This window comes from Sphaeramia orbicularis, chromosome 12, assembly GCF_902148855.1.
Source record: "Sphaeramia orbicularis chromosome 12, fSphaOr1.1, whole genome shotgun sequence".
NCBI classification, from domain to species: Eukaryota; Metazoa; Chordata; class Actinopteri; order Kurtiformes; family Apogonidae; genus Sphaeramia; species Sphaeramia orbicularis.
Genome location: NC_043968.1, coordinates 13,567,985 through 13,591,240, shown reverse-complemented (window position 1 = coordinate 13,591,240; position 23,256 = coordinate 13,567,985). Strand labels below are relative to the sequence as shown.

The 23,256-nt window shown below is 35.2% G+C and overlaps 1 pseudogene; it reads right to left on the bottom strand.

Annotated features, from left to right (window-relative positions):
- Positions 1 to 2,983: 2,983 nt before the first annotated feature.
- LOC115430418 (protein CutA homolog) overlaps positions 2,984 to 23,256 on the bottom strand; it is a 39,963-nt pseudogene continuing 19,690 nt past the window's right edge.

The following is a 23,256-nucleotide window of genomic DNA, read 5'->3' as shown; positions in this document are numbered from 1 at the left end:
CAGACTAAATTCTGACTATGCACATATCAAGGATAAACTGTCCATTCTGCAGCAGCATTTCAGAATAAAATAAACTCTGTCCTTTTCATAGCAGTAATAGGGCACATATCAAAAACTAAAATAAAGTGTGTCCTTTTCATGACAATAATACACAAAAATAAACTGTCATTTCTTAGCAGTGATGTACTTATCAAAAATAAACTTTATCTGTCCATTACATAACACAAATACCCATATATATATAAAAAAAAACTCTGTCCATTTCATAATAATACACATATTAAAAAACAAAAATAAACTCTGTCCTTTTCATGACAATAATGCGCATATCAAAACCAAAAGTAAACTGTCCATTCCATAACAATAATGCACAAACATAAACTGTCATTTCTTAGCAGTAATATACTGACCAAAAATAAACTATGTTCAATTCATAACCATACCCATTTAAAAACAAAAACAAAAATATACTCTGTCCATTTCATGACAAAAATACCCATATAAAAAAACTACAATAAACTCACAACACAAATACCCATATATTAAAAAAAATAAAAAATAAACTCTGTCCATTGCATAACAATAATATCCTGTTGTTGCATCAACACATAAACGGAGCTGGAATAAAGATTTTTCTCTGCTCTATTTTTATATTTGTGTTTTTTATGCTTTGTATCATGTATAATATTTGCATAACATAATCCAGATTGCCTGTGTATATGTCTTCCAAATTCTCAGTGCACCGGTAATTTTCTTGTCAGTAATACTTAATTAGTGCAGCTTTTGTCTCTATGCTTACAAACACATTCCATTATAATAAAAACATTTACATTTGATTTAGGTTTGACTAATGACACATTCTACTAGTTTGATTCATTTTAGTTAAACTAGAATGCTGAATGTTGTCCTGCTGGTATGATTGTTTTTCCAATTAAAGCATCAATTTCAATGTTTTTGTGATAGTTTATTACATAATGTACCAAATTATTATATATTTTTAAAAAAAAGTGCTACACTCACATTCTGTAATAACTGCTGCAAAGTGCATTAAGTTATTACAAAATGTGGTGTTATGACGTAATGTCTGTTTTTAAATCCCTTCTTAAAACCCATCTTTTCTGCTTGGCTTTTGAAACCATGTGAGATGTTTGAGGGTATTATCTTTATTCTATTGTTTTTATTCGGTAGTGGTTTATTGTTCTTATTGATCTATTTTATTTCTTCATTTTGTTGTTTTTAATTGCATGGCTTTTCAATCTATTTTTGTATTTTATTCTTTTATTTGAGCTTTATTTATTCTTCTGTATGTCACTTTTTTTCTTTTTTGTACAGTTTCTATGTATTTACATCTATTCTGTATTTTATTCTTCTGTTTTGGTTTTATTTATTCTTCTGTACAGCACTTTGGTCCACTGCAGTTGTTTTAAAGTGCTTTAGAAATAAAGTTGGATTGGATAATGACGTGAAAAAATTATTATATTATTATTTATTGCACAGTTATTACCTCTGCCAGGAGGTATTGTGATCACTTTGCTTTGTGTTTGTTTGTTTGTTTGTTTGTTTGTTTGTTTGTTTGTTTGTTAGCAACTTTACGGGAAAACTATTCCAACCATCTTTACCAAATTTTACCCACAGATCGGCCTAGGCCCTGGGATGAACCCATTAAATTTTGGGCCAAAGTTCAAGGTCACAGCAAGGTCACAAAATCTACAATTTTCCTATCTCGTCATTGAGCAATTTTCAAAAATTTTTAAAAAAAATTTCAAAACGACTCCAATTAACCTCCAATTTGATCCACCCATAGCTTATAACAATATCTTGTATCTGGCACAAAATTGTCCACATCCACTGTAGAATGTGGACTCTGTGGACATTTACATTTAACATTGAAAATCCCATTTACCACACATTTTTCTTTACTACTCAACAAATATTGATTGGAATTCAATATAATTGGACATACACATGACTGGTACCTAGCTTCAACTTTTTCTGCTGTATGGAACAACCTTGAAACTGTTAAATATAAAAAGAAATAGTCGATCTGCACATGCACACCGTTCAGGGTGCTTGGCGGAGGTTTGCGTTCTCTGAACACTTGTTACATAATGTGGTGCTCCAATGAAGTTACCACATTTGGTCCCTTACCCCTTAAATGACAAAAAAATAAATAAAAAATTAGGGATGTCCAATAATATCGGCCCACCGATATTATCGGCCCGATATTGGACTAAAAATGTAATATCGGTGAATATCGTTATCGTTTTTTTTGCCTATCATTAAAACTGATAAAATAATGCCTTGATTTCACCGGCATTTACCGACGTGTAAATGAAGCATTGTTTGTAGCTGAAAGAAATGTGCAGTTTTCAAAATTGTACAGTAGAGTTGCCACACTGTAGTAGACTCATGGAGGGAGGGAGAGAAAATACATAAATATGGCATTTTTTCCACAACTTAAGTTGAAGTATGTATTCTTTCCACAGACAGTGTTTACATTTTGAAAGCCTTGTTGCATTTGAAAATGCATCCAATGGGGCATCACAATAAAATTAGGCATGATGTGTTAATTCCATGATAGGAGATATGTGATGTTACCTAAAATTAGTTTAATATCCCACATATTTCGGCAGCGGTATCGGTAGATATTGGAATCGGAAATTAAGTGTTGGACAATATCGGCATATCGGTTTTTGGCAAAAAAGCCAATATCGGACATCCCTATAAAAAATCCAAGAAGTAAATATAAAAAAATACAAGGAAACACATGTAAGGTGAAAGGAACATGTATTTTAGAACATTAGAACATCACTTTTAGAACATTAGACCAACACAAGACCCCTGTCCACATCCACATTATCCCTTTGAACATCATTCCTTACATTAGTACCATTACTTCATGGTACCTAACAAAGCAGGTCCACTCACTGTTCATGCAGAGGTGGACCTTACAGACCCTGGAGACCACATTGGACCTCAGATTGTTGACTCACTGTCCTCACTGGAACTGTTGCTGTCACTGTCTTGTAATGTATATGGAAATGACCAAAAATAGTCACTTGCCCGATAAAGGGTTAAGACTACAAAAAGTCCTACCGTCCTGTTTTAACTGTTGTCTATCGGTCCATTTCCTGAACCCTTCAGTCCACACAGTTTAAACAGCAGCCTGTGTGTGTGCGTCCACAGTCAGCTTCCGTGTTTGGCTGCAGGCCGAGCGGAGATTGACTTTGACTTAATGATCACTCAGTCATCTGGGATGGCTTCATCCATCCACTTCATGTACGCCAGACTGCCGTCCTCCACCGGGAAGCTGAGGACTTCTGGGTTTGCATATGGGTGGACAGACCTTGAAGGGAGCCACACAAAAACATTACTCTAGACTCTGACAGGGCATAACCTTTGTTTATATACTACGGATATGACTCATACTCTACATATACCCCTCAGTTCACAAAATAACAGAGGTAGGCTCCGGCGGGAACACTCAGGGAAAGTGCTTTTAAACATTTCTATTCAACAGGGGCCACAGAGCACGAAGCACTCATCCTCACCCCAAATGATTATAAGCCATTCTCAAATGTTCACATCTATTGTAGATTGTAAAATATGCAGTTTTCGCTGGAGGAAATCCACAAGATTAATACAGATACAGCTTTACAAAAAATACCCAATATGCAGCACTGATAGCTTAATGCTCAACTGCAGCGAAAAATGTCACTTCATATCATATATCATAATTTCATATCATATCATATATCATATTATATAATTTCATATCATGTCATAAATCATATCTTATATTGTGTTGTCATATCATATCATATATTATATCATATCATATCATATATCGTATTATGTCATATCATATCATATATCATATCATATATCAAATTATGTCATATCATATCATAAATCATATGATGTCATATCACATCATATATCATATCATATCATATAACATATGATGTCATACCATATAATATCATATTATGTCATATCATATATCATATCACATCATACCATACAGGGTGGGGAAGCAAAATTTACAATGAACATTTAGTTGTTTTTTCTCAGCAGGCACTATGTCAATTGTTTTGAAACCAAACATATATTGATGTCATAATCATACCTAACACTATTATCCATACCTTTTCAGAAACTTTTGCCCATATGAGTAATCAGGAAAGCAAACGTCAAAGAGTGTGTGATTTGCTGAATGCACTCGTCACACCAAAGGAGATTTCAAAAATAGTTGGAGTGTCCATAAAGACTGTTTATAATGTAGAGAAGAGAATGACTATGAGCAAAACTATTACGAGAAAGTCTGGAAGATACTATTAAAGAAGAATGGGAGAAGTTGTCACCCGAATATTTGAGGAGCACTTGGCCAAGTTTCAGGAAGCGTGTGAAGGCAGTTATTGAGAAAGAAGGAGGACACATAGAATAAAAACATTTTCTATTATGTACATTTTCTTGTGGCGAATAAATTCTCATGACTTTCAATAAACTAATTGGTCATACACTGTCTTTCAATCCCTGCCTCAAAATATTGTAAATTTTGCTTCCCCACCCTGTATGTCATGTCATGTCAATGACATTAACCCATAAAGACCCAAACAGCCACTGGCTACCAAAACCATCTACTAATCTAAAATGTTTAATACCAGTTGATCCATTAATCCTATCAATACATGTAAATAATTGGTGTAAAATACAGATTCACAAGTTAAAAACCCATGGAGTTGGATCAGTGACAGTGGATGGAGACACCTGTTTTTACTTTCAGCTAAAAAAGTCAATTATTCATCAGTTTTCTCTCATTTTAATGTAATAATCTTTGACTCCATCTCTCTCTCTCTCCTCTCTCCTCTCTCTCTCTCTCTCTCCTCTCTCTCTCTCTCTCCTCTCTCTCTCTCTCTCTCTCTCTCTCTCTCCTCTCTCTCTCTCTCCTCTCTCTCTCTCTCTCTCTCTCTCTCTCTCTCTCTCTCTCTCTCCTCTCTCTCTCTCTATCTGAGCACCTAAATTAAGTATAGGATATTAAATGTAGTAAAATACATGCCTTACAGTGAAAAATGCTAAATATAGAAGATGATGTTATAAAAAATGATTAAAGATCACTTAAGAAAGGTTCAATGTATTTAGGATCTGCCACAAAAGCAGTACTGGGTCTTTATGGGTTAAATAAAATACACACATTTAAAATGTTCGTTGATTTGCTGTTGTAGGAGGATGTTTTTGTTGAAAATTATTTTGAAGCCGAAGCAATTAAACTCTATTGTGCTACATCTTCAGGTAATATTTACAGTTCTACATTGAATAAGCAGCACCAAAATAAAACAAATTGTTTAATGTGGTGCTTTTGCAGAACATCACTGCTGGCAACTAGAAAGTACTTGTAAGCTCTGAAGTAATTAAATTTTGAGCAAAGAATGGGTTGATCCTAATTACACGGAAGCTTTAATTTTGGCACAGCTAAAGCTCATTTTAATAATAAAAAAGGATTTACAATGACTTCCAATGACCATTACATTGCAGAAAATACTTACCTCACATAATCTATGACGTGTCGGGTCCTGGAGGTCTTTGTTTTCACAACCTGGAATGACAATAACGTCTTAAACTTCTGCTTGTGGTTTCAACATGGAATTATCTGCAGCTCTGTTTACATTTTCACAAAGCTTACCATCAGAAATTCACTTGCATCTTGGATTTCACCTTTCCAAAAGTACCTAAAAGACCAAAAAAAAAAACATAAAAACATGTAATATTTTAATTGAATGTGCAATAACTTGTTCTACCTCACAGTACTTTTATTTTTATTATTTATTTAATTTTTAAAAATTTTACAGTGTGTATTTGTGTCTGTCTGTGCAATAACTGCTTTTATATGTTTTCGCTGTGTTTGCATGTTGTTTTTGTTTAAAGAATTCCAATGTAGCCTACTTATACTGCGATTTATGTGTGCAAATGGCAAAATGAAGTCTATTCTACATATAATGTGAAGTGCGACACATTATCATGCCTTAGGTGTCATGCCTGGGTGTCAAACATACGGCCTGTGGGCCAAAAACCGGCCCACCACAAGGTCCAATCCGGCTCCTGGGATAAATTTGTGAAATGCAAAAATTACACTGAAGATATTAATCATTTTAGTTCAGGGGTCACGTTCAGTCTAAGTCAATCTAAAGTGGGGCGGGACCAATAAAGTACTATCCTAATAACCTATAAATAATGACAACTCCATGTTTTTCTTTTTGTTTCAGTGTAAAAAAAAAAGTCAAATTGCATGAAAATGTTTGCATTTACAAACTATCTTTTCACAAAAAGTGTGAATAACCTGAACAATATGAACAACCTGAAAAGTCTTAAGAGAAATAAATGCAATTTTAATAATATTCTGCCTGTTAATAAATGTTTTATGTATTTGTAGATTCACTGTGATCTGTAAGTTGCAATGTACATGTATAACCCATAAGGACCCAGTGTGACTTGTGTGGCAGTTCCTAAATTATTTTTTCTCTTTATTCAACCTTTTCTAAGTGATTTATCACCTTTTTTTTTTTTTATAATACTATCCTCTGAATTTGGCATTTTTCCAGTGAAAATCATCTATTTTTCTATGTTTAATTGACTGATCATATAGATCACAAGTGTCAAACATGCGGCCCAGGGCCAAAACCGGCCCGCCAAAGGTTCCAATCCGGCCCGCGGTTTGAATTTGCAAAGTGCAAGTTAGGGCATCGAACTCTATAATAATATCATAATAACCTATAAATAATGACACCAATTTTTTCTCTTTGATTTAGTGCAAAAAAACACTAAATTAAGAAAATATTTACATTAAGAAACTATCCTTAAACTATCAATAAAATGTGAATAACCTGAACAATATGAACAACCTGAAAAGTCTTAAAAGAAATAAATGCAATTTTAATAATATTCTGCCTGTTAATAAATGTTTTATGTATTTGTAGATTCACTGTGATCTGTAAGTTGTACTGCACATATATAACCCATAAGGACCCAGTGGGACTTTTGTGGCAGTTCTTAAATTATTTTTTCTCTTTATTTAACCTTTTCAAAGTGATTTATCACCTTTTTTAAATAATATTATCCTCTGAATTTGGCATTTTTCCAGTGAAAATCATCTATTTTTCTGTGTTTTAATTGACTGATCATGTAGACGTTCATAAAAGCTCAGAGTAAACTCAAAGGTCATTGTATCAAAACAGAAAAAAATTGGAAAAAAAGTGACTTTTTCAGTAAAATATATCAGTAATTGAACATAAACCCAGTGTATCCATCCACTGTCATTGATCCAACTCCATGGGTTTTACCGGTGAAACAATGTTGTAGAAGATGACGGTGTTTCCACGGTTACTACAGAGCCTGGTCATATCTGATGGCCATGAAAAGATGACAAACTGTATTTTACACCAATTATTTACATGGATTGATAGGATTAGTGGATCAGCAGTTTAGATCAGCAGGTGCTTTTGACCGATGGTGGATATTGGAATCTTTATGGGATAAATGAGAAGATGAGGCAGAATATTGATAAATTTGCTCTTTTTTTCTTCATAAATTTCAGTTTGTTCATAGCTGTTCAAGTAATTTGCATTTTTTTAAAGGGATAATTTCTAGATGTAAATATTTTCATGATGTAATTTTACATTTTTCACTCTAAAAGATAAAGAAAAGTTTAGAGTTCATATTAGTTATATATTATTATGTTATTATTTTACCGGTCCAGCCCACTTTACATCATGTTAGGCTGAACGTGGCCCCTGAACTAAAATGAGTTTGACACCCCTGCTTTACGCCCTCAAATACCAGCATGTGTCGGTGTGTTTTCTCACAAAGAAGCTGTCTTTAAAAAGAACTAAACAATATTTTCTAAAAGGAACACAGCTATATAACCTTCTACAACAGTTTGTTATTAGCAGTGATTGTGGCCCTAGTGATTTAAAGCAATATTGTCAAACTGTTCCCGACAGGCTTTTATGGTATGAAGTGTAAAACTGCTTGTGTGCTTTGAACATTTCCCTCGTGGGTTGTGAAATATGCCAGAAAAACAAACTAATAACCCAAATTTAAGCATGAACGTCTATGTTTAACGTCTGGTTCTGACTGAATCGGATCCATTCCACACCTGCGATCCCCATACATAAAACCCTCGACTGCCTCCGACGCCACCCTCGTTCCAAAAACTAATCCAAGCGCTTCCTCTATTTTTAGGCTAAACCTTTGTTTGGTTAACAGGTTTAACGCTGCATTTTCTATTCGGCTTCCTCTCTATCCTCCATGGCCTGTTAGTTTTGTTCCCTTTGTGATTATGCATTAGCAGGGGGAGGTTAATCGGTGCATACAAACATATGACTGCTCTAAATGCTATCCGCCGTTCACGCTGCAGTGATGGGGGAAAACTGATAAGGTGTTCAGATGCAGCCCATTTCCTTCGGTTGTTGTTGTTTCCTAGGTAACCGGAACACACACAAAAAAAAAAAAAAAAAAAAAAAACAGACGGAAATGTACGTGTATGTGTGTGTCTGTACATTTGAGGAATATTTTAACTCCTATGAGCGGATGTGGCAAGATGAGTGCTAAGTAATGTCAAGTTCAGGGTCAAATAGGATTTACATTGTGGAAGTCCTGGAGAGAATGTTAATACTGGCTGCCAGTCTCCTCTCCATGATCGCCCTGCAAAAAAAAAAAAAAAAAAAAAAAAAAAGGACAGTAGTTAGGAATGTGGACAGAAAAGAAAGGGAGATTAAAAAAGACGAAAATTAGAATGAAATGCCTACAAGCTACCAGCTGTTATCAACTGCAACATGAAACTGAAGCCTTCATTATGGAGCTTTTTAAACCCATAAAGACCTACAGCTACTTTTGGGTCAGTTCCCAAATGCATTTTTTTTTTTCCCTTAAGTGATTTATCATCATTTCTTACAATATTATTCTATGTATTTTGCTTTTTTTCCCCCAGTGATTGTCAGGTATTTTCCCATATTGAATTTACTGCATGTAGATTTTTATAAAAAGCTCTAATTAAAGTTGAGGGTTATTATATCAAAAACAGAAAAATAGGACCAATGACCCTGTAGCTTACCGGCCAAATTAAAAGCTTTGGGAAATGTATCCAGATGCCATTTATTATTGCCCAGTTATGTGTATTTATTATATGACAGAAATAGCCCATGTTTTGGTCATATTCCAATCAGTTTTAGTGGGAGGTTTGTCATTTATTCAAGACATGAAAATATTGAATGAAAGTTTATTTGAAGTGTATTTTGTTGTCTTATAAGTTTGCATTGATTTTTATCATATTTTCAGACAGTTACAAAAAGGAAACTAGAAAAGCACTTTGAGAGCACAGACCTCCGCCAAGGCAGATCAGACCCCCACCACCACCACCACCACCAAAATGTAATCATTTGTTCCTTGTGCCAGTGTCAACATTTCCTGAAAATTTCATCCAAATCCGTCCATAACTTTTTGAGTTATCTTGCTAACAGACAGACAAACAAACAAACAACCTCCCCCAAACTCCGAAAAACTCCAAAAAGCAGTTACGTGGTCAAAATTCAGTAAAAACACGATAAAAAAAAAAAAGGAAAATTAACACAACACTGTAAACAACAGTAAAAAAATAGGACCAATGGCCCTGTAGCTTACCGGCCAAATTAAAAGCTTTGGGAAATGTATCCAGATGCCATTTATTATCACCCAGTTATGTGTGTTTATTACATTACAGAAATAGCCCTGTTTTGGTCATATTCCAATCAGATCTGTAAAAAATTCAAATTCCAACTTGATATCATTGATACTGATTTATTGGATCAATCCACTTCCTATCTGTTGTAATGGGAAAATTTTTCAAAGTCGCACCAAATCCAGAATCAGATCCGGATCGAAATAATTTCAATACCTTGTGCTGACATCATCATACAGAAGCTGTATACCAAGTTGGAAGTCAATCAGAACTGGAGTTTCAGAGAAAAAGATGATTGAAATTTTTTCCCCATAAGAGCTCATGTTAAATTTTCCATAAGTTCCCGGATCCAGAAGAAGATCCTGATCAGCATGTGACCATTATGTTTTGGTCATCTCCCCATCAGGGCTGGACTGTAGAAATTGACAACTGGATATCATTTATATTTACTGAGTTATTGCATCGATCCACTTCCTATCTCTTATAATGGGGAAATTTTTCAAAGTCGCACCAAATCCAGAATCAGATCTGGATCCAAATAATTTCACTAACTTTTGTTGACATCATCATAAAGAAGCTGTATACCAAGTTTGAAGTCAATCGGAATTTTAGTTTTGGAGAAGAAGACAATTGAAATTTTTGTAACAGACGACAGACAACGATGACGACGCCGGATGACGACAATAGCTTACGCCTATTGGCCGGTAAGCTAAAATGGAGCAAAAAGGGACTTTTACAGCAAATATATCCTCCTGAGACCCAGTGACAAAAGTTTACAGTTTTACCTTAAAAACAAATGCTGTCCATTGCAAGGGACATTCCATTAAAAATGAATAATGAATAAAAATCATTTTAAAAATTTATCTGAAAAAACTGTTCCATTGTGCAGTTTAATGTAAAAAAAAAAAAAAAAAAAGGAACAGAAAAAGACAAAACTTTCACTTTCCTGGGTCCCAGGAGGATATCAATAGCTGAAAGTAAAAGCAAATGTATTGAATCAAACTCCATGGGTTTTACTGGTGAATCAATGTTGTAGAAGATGGTGTTTCCACGATAACTATGGAGCCTCTCAACGTCCAAATGGGTCATATCTGATGACCATGAAAAGATGACAAACAATTTTTATTGTCTTTTATTGTCTTTATGGGTTAATGTCTGCATTTGATTTGATATGTTTTCATGCAGTTGAGCATTAACCCTTAAAGACCCAAACCTCCACCATCGACCAAAACCATCTACTGATCTAAACTGTTTAATATCTGTTGATCCTTTAATCCTATCAATACATGTAAGTATTTGGTGCAAAATGCAGTTTGTCATCTTTTCATGGTCATCAGATATGACCCATTTGGATGTTCAGAGGCTCCGTAGTTACCATGGAAATGCCGTCATCTTCTACAACATTGATTCACCAGTAAAATCCATGGAGTTGGATCAATGACAGTGGATGGAAACACTTGGTTTATGTTCAGTTAATGATATATTTGCTCAAAAAAAACTCACTTTCTCTTCAGTTTTCTCAGTTTTTGATATAATAACCCTCAACTTTAATCTGAACTTTTATCAACATCGACATTATCATTAAATGAAATATAGGAAAATACATGATTTAAACTGAAAAAACGCAAAATACAGAGGATAATATTATAATAAATGGTGATGAATCACTTAAGAAACAAAGGAAGTGTCACAAAAGTAGCACTGGGTCTTTATGGGTTAAGACAGTGAAAATTGTGTATTTTTCTATATTTAATTCACTGATCATGTAGACATTCATAGAAGTTCAGACTAAAGTTGAGGGTTATTATATCAAAAACAGAAAACACTGAAAAAAAAGTGACTTTATTAACAAATATATCAATCAAGCTTTAGCTCAAGTGTGTCCATCCACTGTAATTTGTCAAACTCCATGGGTTTTACTGGTGAATCAATGTTGTAGAAGATGATGGTGTTTCCACGGTAACTGCGGAGCCTCTGAACATCCGAATGACCATGAAAAGACAACAAACTGTATTTTAGAGCAATTATTTACATGTATTGATTGGATTAGTGGATCAACAGGTATTAATCATTTTAGATCAGTAGATGCTTTTGGTTGCAGTGGATGTTTGGGTCTTTATGGGTTAAGTGTAATTATTTGATTTGATATAATATTAGCTGCAGTTGAGCATTAAGCCAGTGAAAATTGTGTATTTTTCTATATTTAATTTACAGATCATATAGATGTTCATAGAAGCTCAGATGTTGAAGTTGAAGGTTATTACATCCTCTTGAGACCCAGCAAAGCATTTTTGTGCTCTGTAGTGGACAAGAGTTTCACAGCTTTATTAAAAAAAAACAAAGCAAAGCTGTCCACTGCAAAGGACATTTCATTAAATGACAAAATATAGATCTGAAAAACTGTGGCATCATACAGTTTCCAATCCAGGCAATTATGTAATGTAAAAAACCCAAAAGTTGTACTTACTGGGTCTCAGGAGGACATTAAAAACAGAAAAAAAATGAAGAAAAAGTGACTTTATTAACAATATATCAATAATTATACTTAAGCTCAAGTGTTTCCATCCACTGTCATTTGGGTTAGGGTTATTTATCACCATTTATAATAATATTATCCTCCGAATTTGGCATTTTCCAGTGAAAATCATCTATTTTTTTAGTTTAATTGACTCATCATGAAGATGTTCATAAAAGTTCAGAGTAAACTTTACGGTCATTGTATCAAAAAGGAAAAAAAATTAAGAAAAAGTGACTTTTTCAGTAAAATATAGCATTAACTGGACATAAACCCAGTGTGTCCATCCACTGTCATTGATCCAACTCCATGGGTTTTACTGGTGAATCAATGTTGTAGAAGATGACAGTGTTTCCATGGTAATTACGGTAACATGGTAACTGTGAACGTCCAAATGGGTCATATCTGATGACCATGAAAAGATGACCAACTGTATTTTACACCAATTATTTACATGTATTGATAGAATTACTGGATCAAACAGGTATTAAACAGTTTAGATCAGTAGATGCATTTGTTCACCAGTGGATGTTTGGGTCTTTATGGGTTAAGTGTAATTTATTTGATTTGATATAATATTTAGCTGCAGTTGAGCATTAAGCCAGTGAAAATTTGTGTATTTTTCTATATTTAAGTTACTGAATTATATAGATGTTCACAGAAGCTCAGATGTTGAAGTTGAAGATTACTTACATCCTCCTGAGACCCAGCAAAGCATTTTGTGCTCTGTAGTGGACAAGAGTTTCACAGCTTTATTAAAAAAATAACAAAAAAAAAACTGTCCAGCTGCAAAGGACATTTCATTAAATGAAAAACTATATAGATCTGAAAAAACTGTGGCATCATACAGTTTCCATCAAGGCAATTATGTAATGTAAAAAAAAACAAAGTTGTACTTACTGGGTCTCAGGAGGACATTAAAAACAGAAAAAAATGAAGAAAAAGTGACTTATTAACAAATATATCAATAATTATACTTAAGCTCAAGTGTTTCCATCCACTGTCATTTGGGTTAGGGTTATTTATCACCATTTATAATAATATATCCTCCGAATTGGGCATTTTTCCAGTGAAAATCATCTATTTTTTTTAGGTTAATTGACTCATCAGAAGATGTTCATAAAAGTTCAGAGTAAACTTTACGATCATTGTATCAAAAAAGAAAAAAAATTAAGAAAAAGTGACTTTTTCAGTAAAATATAGCATTAACTGGACATAAACCCAGTGTGTCCATCCACTGTCATTGATCCAACTCCATGGTTTTACTGGTGAATCAATGTTGTAGAAGATGACAGTGTTTCCATGGTAATTACGGTAACAGGTAACTGTGAACGTCCAATGGGTCATATCTGATGACCATGAAAAGATGACCAACTGTATTTTACACCAATTTTTATATGTTTGAAGCAGACCAAATCAATATGATACCACAATGTGACGGATTCACATATATATTATGAGGTGAAAAGAAGATGTGGAGAAACTGACCCACAGTCTTTTCAAATCCATACTATAGAATAATTACTGCAGGTACATGTGTTAGTTAAACTAATGTGCATTTGTGGAAATCTCTTCAAAATACTTTTGTTATTGATATGTTGTCACTGTCATTGATCCAACTCCATGGGTTTTACTGGTGAATCAATGTTGTAGAAGATGACGGTGTTTCCATGGTTACTAAGGAGCCTCTGAACGTCCAAATGTGTCATATCTGATGACCATGAAAAGACGACAAACTGCATTTACACCAGTTATTTACATGTATTGATAGGATAAATGGATCAGCAGTTATTAGACATTTTAGATCAGTAGATGGTTTTGGTCGCTGGTGGAGGTTTGGGTCTTTATGGGTTAAATAGAATATTTAAATAAAAATAAGATTTAAAAATGGTGAGAATTCCAAAGGTCTGGGTTCTGAGTCATGAACGGTAGATTTCCTCCCTATACACTGCTGCTGCCCCTCGGCCTGTGCGGTGGTGACATTATGGCACCGAATATTTATATATTACATATTTTACAGTAATTATTTACATATATTGATTGGATTAATAGATCAGCAGGTAATAATAATAATAATAAATAAACTTTATTTGTATAGCACCTTTCATACAGAAATTGTAGCCCAAAGTGCTTCACATTGATTGAAAAAAATACAATATTAAAATACATTTAGATTTGATTAGAAATACAATAAAATAAAAATAAATATAAAAACAGCGCACATTAAAATATTTGATTATGCATAGAATTTTTGAAGTGCAAGAAATAAGATGAAAGAGAGAATACAATAAATAAAAATAAAAGCAGCGCACATTAAAATATTTGATTATACATAGAATTTTTGAAGTGCAAGAAATAAGATGAAATTTGAAATACAGTAAAATAAAAAAATAAAAACAGAAATACAATAAAATAAAATAAAAATGAAAAACCGCACATTCCTGGTTACTGAATTGTGACCCCATTTTTATCTCCTTTCAAAGGCTAATGAGAATAAAAATGTTTTTAATTTGGTTTTAAATATATTCAGTGAACTGGCTTCTCTAATGTCTTTTGGAATTGTATTCCATAACTTTGGTGCATAGTTAGAAGGCTGCGTCCCCCATTTTCTTTGTAATATTTCTGGGAGTCGCTAGTAAACCTGCGTTTGATGACCTCAGTGTTCTAGTTTGTACATAATTGATCAGAGAGTTTGCAATGTAACTTGGTCCGGTTCCATTTAGAGCTTTATACTGAGGAGTAGTATCTTAAAATCAATTCTGTAGGTTACCGGTAGCCAGTGCAGGGAAACCAACACTGGAGTAATGTGCTCTCTCTTCTTGGTTTTGGTTAATAACCTAGCTGCAGAGTTCTGAATCAGCTGAAGTCTGTCTGTGCTGCTTTTTGGGAGACCTGTAAGGAGTGCATTACAGCAGTCCAGTCTGCTGGAGATAAAAGCATGGACCAGTTTTTCAGCATCCTTTCGATTTATAACCGGCATTATTTTGGCTATGTTTCTGAGGTGGAAGAATGACGTTTTAGTGACTTTCTTTATGTGGGACTTAAAGTTAAAGTCTGAGTCTATAATGACTCCTAGACTTGTCACTTCTGGTTTGATCCAGGAAGTGAGTTTGCCCATCCTACTCATCAGCAGGTATTAAACAGTTGAGATCAGTAGACGGTTTTGGTCGACGGTGGATGTTTGGGTCTTTATGGGTTAAACTGGAGGAGAATTCCGATAATAAACTTTACCTTCAGCTGCAGCTATGCTAATGTTATAGTTTATTATCAGCCCAGATATGCCCCCATCTCTAACCAGTGGCTCTGAGGGAGGTGTTACATATCTGGCACCCGCACTGTGGTTACTCTCCGTCTTGACACGTGGTAAATAGATGGAGCTCATTTACATGCAGCTAAAATGCCAACAAAGGAGATGAGAGTGCAGACACAGCGCTCCACTAGTCTGCTGCTTGACAAGATTGTATCTCTGCTCTGGACAGAAGCGTCAAACTTATCCCAAACTGACTGACATAATGCGTTTATACATCATGTTTACTCATATCGCAGGCCGTGCACACACAGGCTGGACAGATTAATGGCATTGGGTTAAAAAGGGGGTACAATACATTCGCAATGATAGCCTCTGGTTTACAATTTGGAGCGCTGTGCAGCCAGCAGTTCATACTTTACCTGCCAATGTCCTTGGCCGCCTGCTCGTTGGGACTGTAATGAGAAGGACAGAGTGGTGGCCCGGTACATAGCTCCCTGTGAAGGCTGAATAAAGCTGGACCCCGATAGACCACAGTCCAGATATATGGACACGGTCAGGACCAGGAGCTTCACAGACCAGGGTGGGGTGAGGATGTATGGGAGCAACAACAAGACAAACAACAAAAAACACATCTCAGTGCATTTAAGATACCAGACAGATTTCCAGAGTAAGATCTGGAAAAAATAACCCTGTAAAGCCTGAACCATGAAATCATGACAGAAAATTCCAGTTCTTTGAAAATGGGGCCTTTAATGGGTCTTCTGAGCAACAAAACTTTTTTTTTTTTTTTCAAATATCAATTTCCTCTCTTCAAATCCAAACTCAAAACATATCTGTTTAGGACCTCTTTCTCTTTATGACCACAATTCCACTGTCCAATTTGAAGTGGACAGTGCAAAAAAAAATGGAAAAATGAACCAATTTTTAACCTGCCTTTCATTTTTACTCTGTTTTATTGCTTGTTTTATATCACAGGTGTCAAACACGCGGCCTGGGGGCCAAGTCCGGCCCTCCAAAGGGTCCAATCCGGCCCCTGGAATGAATTTGTGAAATGTAAAAATTACACTGAAGATATTAACAATCAATGATGTTCAATCTAAAGTGGGCCAGACCTGTAAATAATATCATAATAACCTATAAATAATGAAAAGAAGCTAATTTTTCTTTTTTTTTAGTGTCAAAAAAGTAAAATTACACAAAAATGTTTACATTTACGGACTAGCCTTTCACAAAAAATATGAAAAACCTGAAATGTCTTAAGAGAAGTATGTAGTATTTTAACAATATGCTGCCTGTTAAAGGTTTTGTGTATTTGTAGATCCACTGTGATCTGTAAGTTGTAATGCATATGTATAAATGATAAACTGAGGTGTAACATGGTTAAATTACACTTGTTTTTCTTAAGAATTTTCAGGTTTTCATATGTTTATGTTATGTTCAAGTACGGTTCGTAGATGTAAACATTTTCATTCTGGAATTTTGCTTTTTTCCCCTCAAAAATATAGAGAAAACTTTGGAGTTGATAATATAAGTTCTTATCCTATTATTATATTATTTTACTGGTCGGGCCCACTTTATTTCATATTAGGCTGTATGTGGCCCCTGAACTAAAATGAGTTTGACACCCCTGTTTTATATTCTCCTGTTTTACTGTACGGTGTCCTTGAGTTCCAAGAAAGGTGCCTATAAATATAGTGTATTATTATTATTATTATTATTATATCATTATTTATATGAGTTTCAACTTTGTACCATATTGATACAGCAGGTCTCAGTGGTCAAATATTACACTGGGTTACAAAAAAATGTTTTTTGCAAGTTGTCTAGGTTTTTTCAACTGAATTAGGACCATTTTGTACCGCTAAATCCAAAAATGACATCTGTTTTTCTCAATCAGGTCAGGTTTTTTTTTGCTAATTTGATTTTGAAAATGACTTGCATATCATGTGTGTTGACACTGGCCATAGAGTAAATTTTACTCATTATTTCATGCTGCAGTTGTATCTTGAAGATACAACCAAGAATGAAACGTATAAAATTAACTGTTCTTGTGCGGAATGATTGATTTCTGTATCAGTATCAATTTTGAGTGGGACCAAATGTTATCTAAATCAGAGTTAAATTCAACTCTCTAAGAGTTAAACTGACACTGTTTTTATTGTGTATAAAGAGTCAAATCAGAGAAAGTGATCATTTTGCAGTGGTTTCTTTTATTTTTTTTCCTAGAGAATATTTACACTGTAAGACTGGATAAGTTGAGTTTACTTAAAAATTCTGAGGTAACCGGTTGCCTTAAAAAATGTAAGTCATGAAAACTTGAGTGTATTAAACTGAAATGCTTGATTTGAATGGAATTGCTATTTAAGTACAACACACTCAATGCAGAGTTAAATTAACTTAAAATTTGTTGCAATGTCATTTACTTGTATAATCATTAGACTTAATATCATCAGTTCTTTGGACTCATTTCCAAGTTGATTTTAATTAAAATTTTCAAATAATAATGGATTAGATTTATAGCGCTTTTCTAGACACCCAAGGCACTTTACATTGTTGACCCATTATTCATTCGTAGTGATGTGACGTTCACGAACGAATCAAATCTTTTGAACGGCTTTGAAATGAACAATGGGAACCGAATCTTTGTAAAGAGCCGTTCATTTTTTTTTTTCTTAAGGAGGGAGTGTTTTTTTTTTAGGTATTTAAGTACTGTAATTGCAGTGATTAATCACTGTTGTGTTTTGTGCAAATTTTTTCCGTTTTTTTTTACACACATTTATTGTTCTTGTTCTGAGGAGAATTGCACTATAGTTCAGGTATTTAAGTAACTGCAGTGATTAATCACTGTTGTGTTTTGTGCCATTTTTTCCGTATGTTTACACACATTTATTGTTCTGGTTTTGAGGAGAATAAAATGTTATTCATAAGAAAATGTTTTATTTCTTTTCATTTTTAGGCTACAGACTAGTCCACATAATGTACCTTGATGTTTTTGGTCAAATTCCAGCATTTGCCTAATGTCACCTCTCATGTCATGGATTTAGCCCACACATTTGAACTTACTGCCGCGCCAATTAAACACCTTTAAAATGTAATGTCAATCATCACATGTAGCCTATTTAGTCATTAACCCTTTCATGCATGAATTATGAGAACCTTAATCAAAATTTTTTCCCGAGTGTTTTTATTCTTCTTCAGGCACAAAAAAAACAATGCGATTGAGAATTTTCTTCTGAAAAAAAAAAAATAAATAAAAAAAATAAAATAAAAATAATTTTAAAAATGTAAAAAAAAAAAAAAATAAAAATAATAAAAATTAAAAAAATAAATAAATAAATAACTTCTTATGGACTTATTTTTCATGAAGTTGCAAAAATGTCCACTCAGGGACACCACATGTTTAATTTTTGATGCACAGAAACATGTATTTACTGATAAATTGTGTGAAAACTATGGGGAGGGCTTGTGATTCTGAGGGTTTATGCTCAGAAGAGATCTACATAATGTTACCAATTCATGTCAGAAAAGATATGTAGTGTCTTAAAACTATAATAAAGATATGTGTGAAAAAAACCAAAACAACGAAAACAACAAAATCCATGAATATAGAAGAGAAAAGCTGTAGAATAGCTGTCCACTGTAGTGACCAGTATGCATGAAAGGGTTAAAACATTGGTGTTTCAAAATAATGCAAAAACATAAAGAGCCAGTTTTTGAACGGCTCTTTTCAGTGAACAGCTCCTGCTTGAACGGCTCCCTTCAAAGAGCCAAAAGTCCCATCACCAATTAAAATCTTATGCAATACAAATGGCTTTATATAATTCTTTAACTTAATACATTGTGACGTTGATGGAAATTAGGCAAGAAGTTAACTCAGTGTAATTTGCCATCACCTACATACTTTAATTAAGTGAAGCATAAAAACTTAGGGTGTATTCACACCTACCACGTTTGGTCTGTTTAAAACTGAATGCAGAATGCCAGAATGCAGCAGCGCGTCTGGTCTTCAATCAGCCTAAAAGGGCACATGTCACCCCCTTACTCATTGAGTTACACTGGCTACCCATAGCTGCCCGCATCAAATTCAAATCTTTAATCCTAGCCTACAAAATTCTCCGTGGGTCTGCTCCTGTCTACTTAGGTGCACTAATAAAAGCTTATGTCGCCCCACGACCACTCCGCTCGTCTGGGGAACGTAGTCGGTGGTCCCCAGACCTTGTACAAGACAATCCAGGCTCTTTTCATGGGTCGTTCCACGTTGGTGGAACGCTCTACCAAGTGCTACAAGAACAGAGTCATCCCTGCCTATCTTCAAGAAGCTCCTGAAGACCCAGCTCTTCCGAGAGCACTCCTGTCCTAGCACTTTCAAACATTCCATTTTAAATATTAATAAGGTTTTTCCCAGGACAACCACAGATTCTTTCACGATTATCTCTGGACCTGCTGCGGTGGTCCGGCCTCTTCCCTGCCCTCATCATCACCACTCACTTATCCTCAACGCCTCCATGTGTCTACCCCCCTTCTCCCCCTCTCCCCCAGTCCCTATCTCTATGCTCTCTTTTTCCCCTTCTCTACTCTCTCTTTAACCCCAACTGGTCAAGGCAGACGGCCATCCTCCAGGAGTCTGGGTCTGCTCCAGGTTTCTGCTGTTAAAGGGAAGTTTTTCCTCGCCACTGTCACCAGTCACAAGTGTTTGCTCCTGGAGGATTCTGTTGGGTTTCTGTAGAATTGACTTAGAGTCTGGTTTTGACCAACTCTATATATAAAATGTCAAGAGATAACTTTTTTGTGATCTGGCGCTATATAAATAAAATTTGAGTGATTTAATTGGTTTTCCCCTGTAAGTCGCTTTGGAAAAAAGCGTCTGCCAAATGCGTAAACATAAACATAAACATAAAACGGACCAGAGTTTGTTTCCCCAGAAAGTCCGGACTTTTTTTTAGGTGTGAATACAAACATGCAAACTCTGATTCGAACCAAACAAGCGGACCACTTCCAAACGGACTCTGGGCCGGTTCACTTCTGGTGTGAATATAACCGACCTCGAAACCAAACCAAGGAAACTTGCACCTTTTTGTGCTTGACGAGCCACCGTAGCCGCTGGAAGTAGCCGAGGTTTACGGGTGATCAGAGCTAACAGCAGCAGACATGAGCTGTGGACAGACGTGGAGCAATGAGGAAACTGAATGTGCCATTGACATTTGGTGAAATGCCTGTATTATGAAACTGGCTCCAACTGAGCTTTTCTTGAGTGTTAACATTATTTTGAAAATTTGTGTCAGTAAAAATGCAATTTATATTCTGAAAACAATAACTGTATATAAGAGTACCACGATTATTTTCATCAACACCAGCCGTCTCTGGTTAACCCCGCCCCTGACTTTCCTGTCCAATGCTAGTGCAGCTCCTTACACGCATGCTTGAGTTCACGCATTTTGGTTCACTTGCCAAAAGTACAATGTGAATGCAATCCAATCCAAATGACAAAATACAATCCCCATTTGATCCACATCAAATAAGTGGACCAGAGGATTATTCAGGTGGGAATACACTCTTGTGAAGCTGCAGAACCTTTAGAAATGAACAATAACACTATTGTTCTTTCTATGGCTCTGACTCATGGTGCAGCTCTACAAAAATACAAAAACAAACACAAAAAGGCCAATAAACACTGCCATACACATTAAGTCCAAATTAACACTAACATCACAATCCCACTGAACCCCTGCATATAAAAAGAACACATTTTCAACAACATGCCCAATCCCCACAATGCAATGCAGAGATAAAAAGGTGTGGTCATGACTAAACCTGAGCGATTTAATTCCATTAAACTAAACTTTTTTGTACTTTCGACTATGTCTACAAATTAGTAGCATATACTGAACATTTTATAGCAATGTAATAAACTTAAATCATTTAAGTACATTGTAATTAAGCATTAAGCATTTTAGTAAATACAAAGCGTGAAACAGTAAAATTTAACTCTCTAAGAGTTAAACTGACACTCAAATCAAATCAGAAAAAAGTAATCATTTTGCAGTGGGTTTTTTTTTTTTTTTTTTCTCCACAGTATATTTAGAGCATCCCTGTGTGTTGTTTGTAGTAAACTCTGCAGACATTGGGCTGTTTTCTGTTATTTTGCGTTTGGATGAGAGGAAGTTAACTCAATTTAATTATCTGCTAGACCCTGAAGGGATTGCCATGTTTGAATTGGACTGGATTCAGTATTTATCCTCTTATTATTTGGCGCTGTCTGTCACAGATAAATGAGTATACTAGGCCTTGGCATGGAAGCAGTGACCAATTTATAATCTGTCCTACTTCTGCACAAGCGCACCATCACAACACACAGGCACGGATGCGTGTAAAATCCAAACAAATAACGCTTAAAAAAACAACTAATAGTCCAGGATTTTGTTACTGATGGCTTGGGCGTTTTTTTCATTTTTTTTATTTTCTTTTAAAAGTTTTCACTGAAACATTTTAATGAGGAATAACAGCCTTACCATACAGGATATGAGCAGCAGCGACCGAAAGGCAGAGTTGGACACGGCCTCTTTATGGCACCGTTGGAGCAGCCACTCCATCCTGTTACCGGCACCAACTGTCATTCCCAGTGTCCGTCTGCTGCAGATAATAGGAGGGACGAACTGTGCTCACTTCGCTGAACATAAAACCTTTAATAGAGACTTTTTTCTCCCGGGATAACTAGTGCTAGGTCATTTCAATCAGCGTTTCAGCCCAACTAAGCAGCTGCTGCGCGTCAGGGAAAGGCTGCTTAAAGTCATTACATTTGCAGAGGGAGCGCATTGTGTTGACAGGTATCCGACTGGATATGTGAGGTCGGGATGGTCAAAGGCAGCTGACAAATCCCTGCGTCCTTCTAATTGGTCGTTCAACACTTCCTGACACGGCCTCGACCAATGAAATCCCCGCTTCACCTCCGGGCTGCCCTGCCTCCAGGGCCTGGGTCACATAAGAGGCTTTAGTGTCTTTACCAAATAAACACAAGGCCTAGGCACACACAGCACCTAGAAGGATAAAAAAAAAGAAGAGGAAGAATTACAATAACAACAACAATAATAATGATAATGAAATAAAAAGAAGAATTACAACAACAATAATAATAATGATAATGAAATAAAAACAAGAATTACAGTAACAACAATAATAATAAAATAAAAAGAATTACAGTAACAACACACAACAATAATAATAATAATAATAATAACAATAATAATAAAATAAAAAAATTACAGTAACAACAATAATAATAATAATAATAATATATGATAAATAAAAAGAACTACAGTAACAACAACAACAAGCACAACAATAATAATAATGATAATAACATAAAATAAAAGAAGAAGAATTACGAGAACAACAATAACAATAATAACTAGAAGCACTTGGAGAGCGCAGACCTCCGCCAAGGCTGATCAGTGCCCCCCCCCGTGGGCCACCCCACGCCAAGGAGGTTATGTTTTTGCCAGGGTTTGTTTGTCTGTGTGTGTTTGTCTGTCCGTTAGTGTGCAACATAACTCAAAAAGTTATGGACAGATTTTGATGAAATTTTCTGGTCTGCGCCCCCCCCGTGGGCCCCCCACCCCGATCACCACCAAAATTTAATCATTTCTTCCTTATCCCATTTCCAACAAACCCTGAAATTTCATCAAAATCTGTCCATAACTTTTTGAGTTATGTTGCACAACGGACAGACAAACAAACAGACAAACAAACAAACCCTGGCAAAAACATAACCTCCTTGGCGGA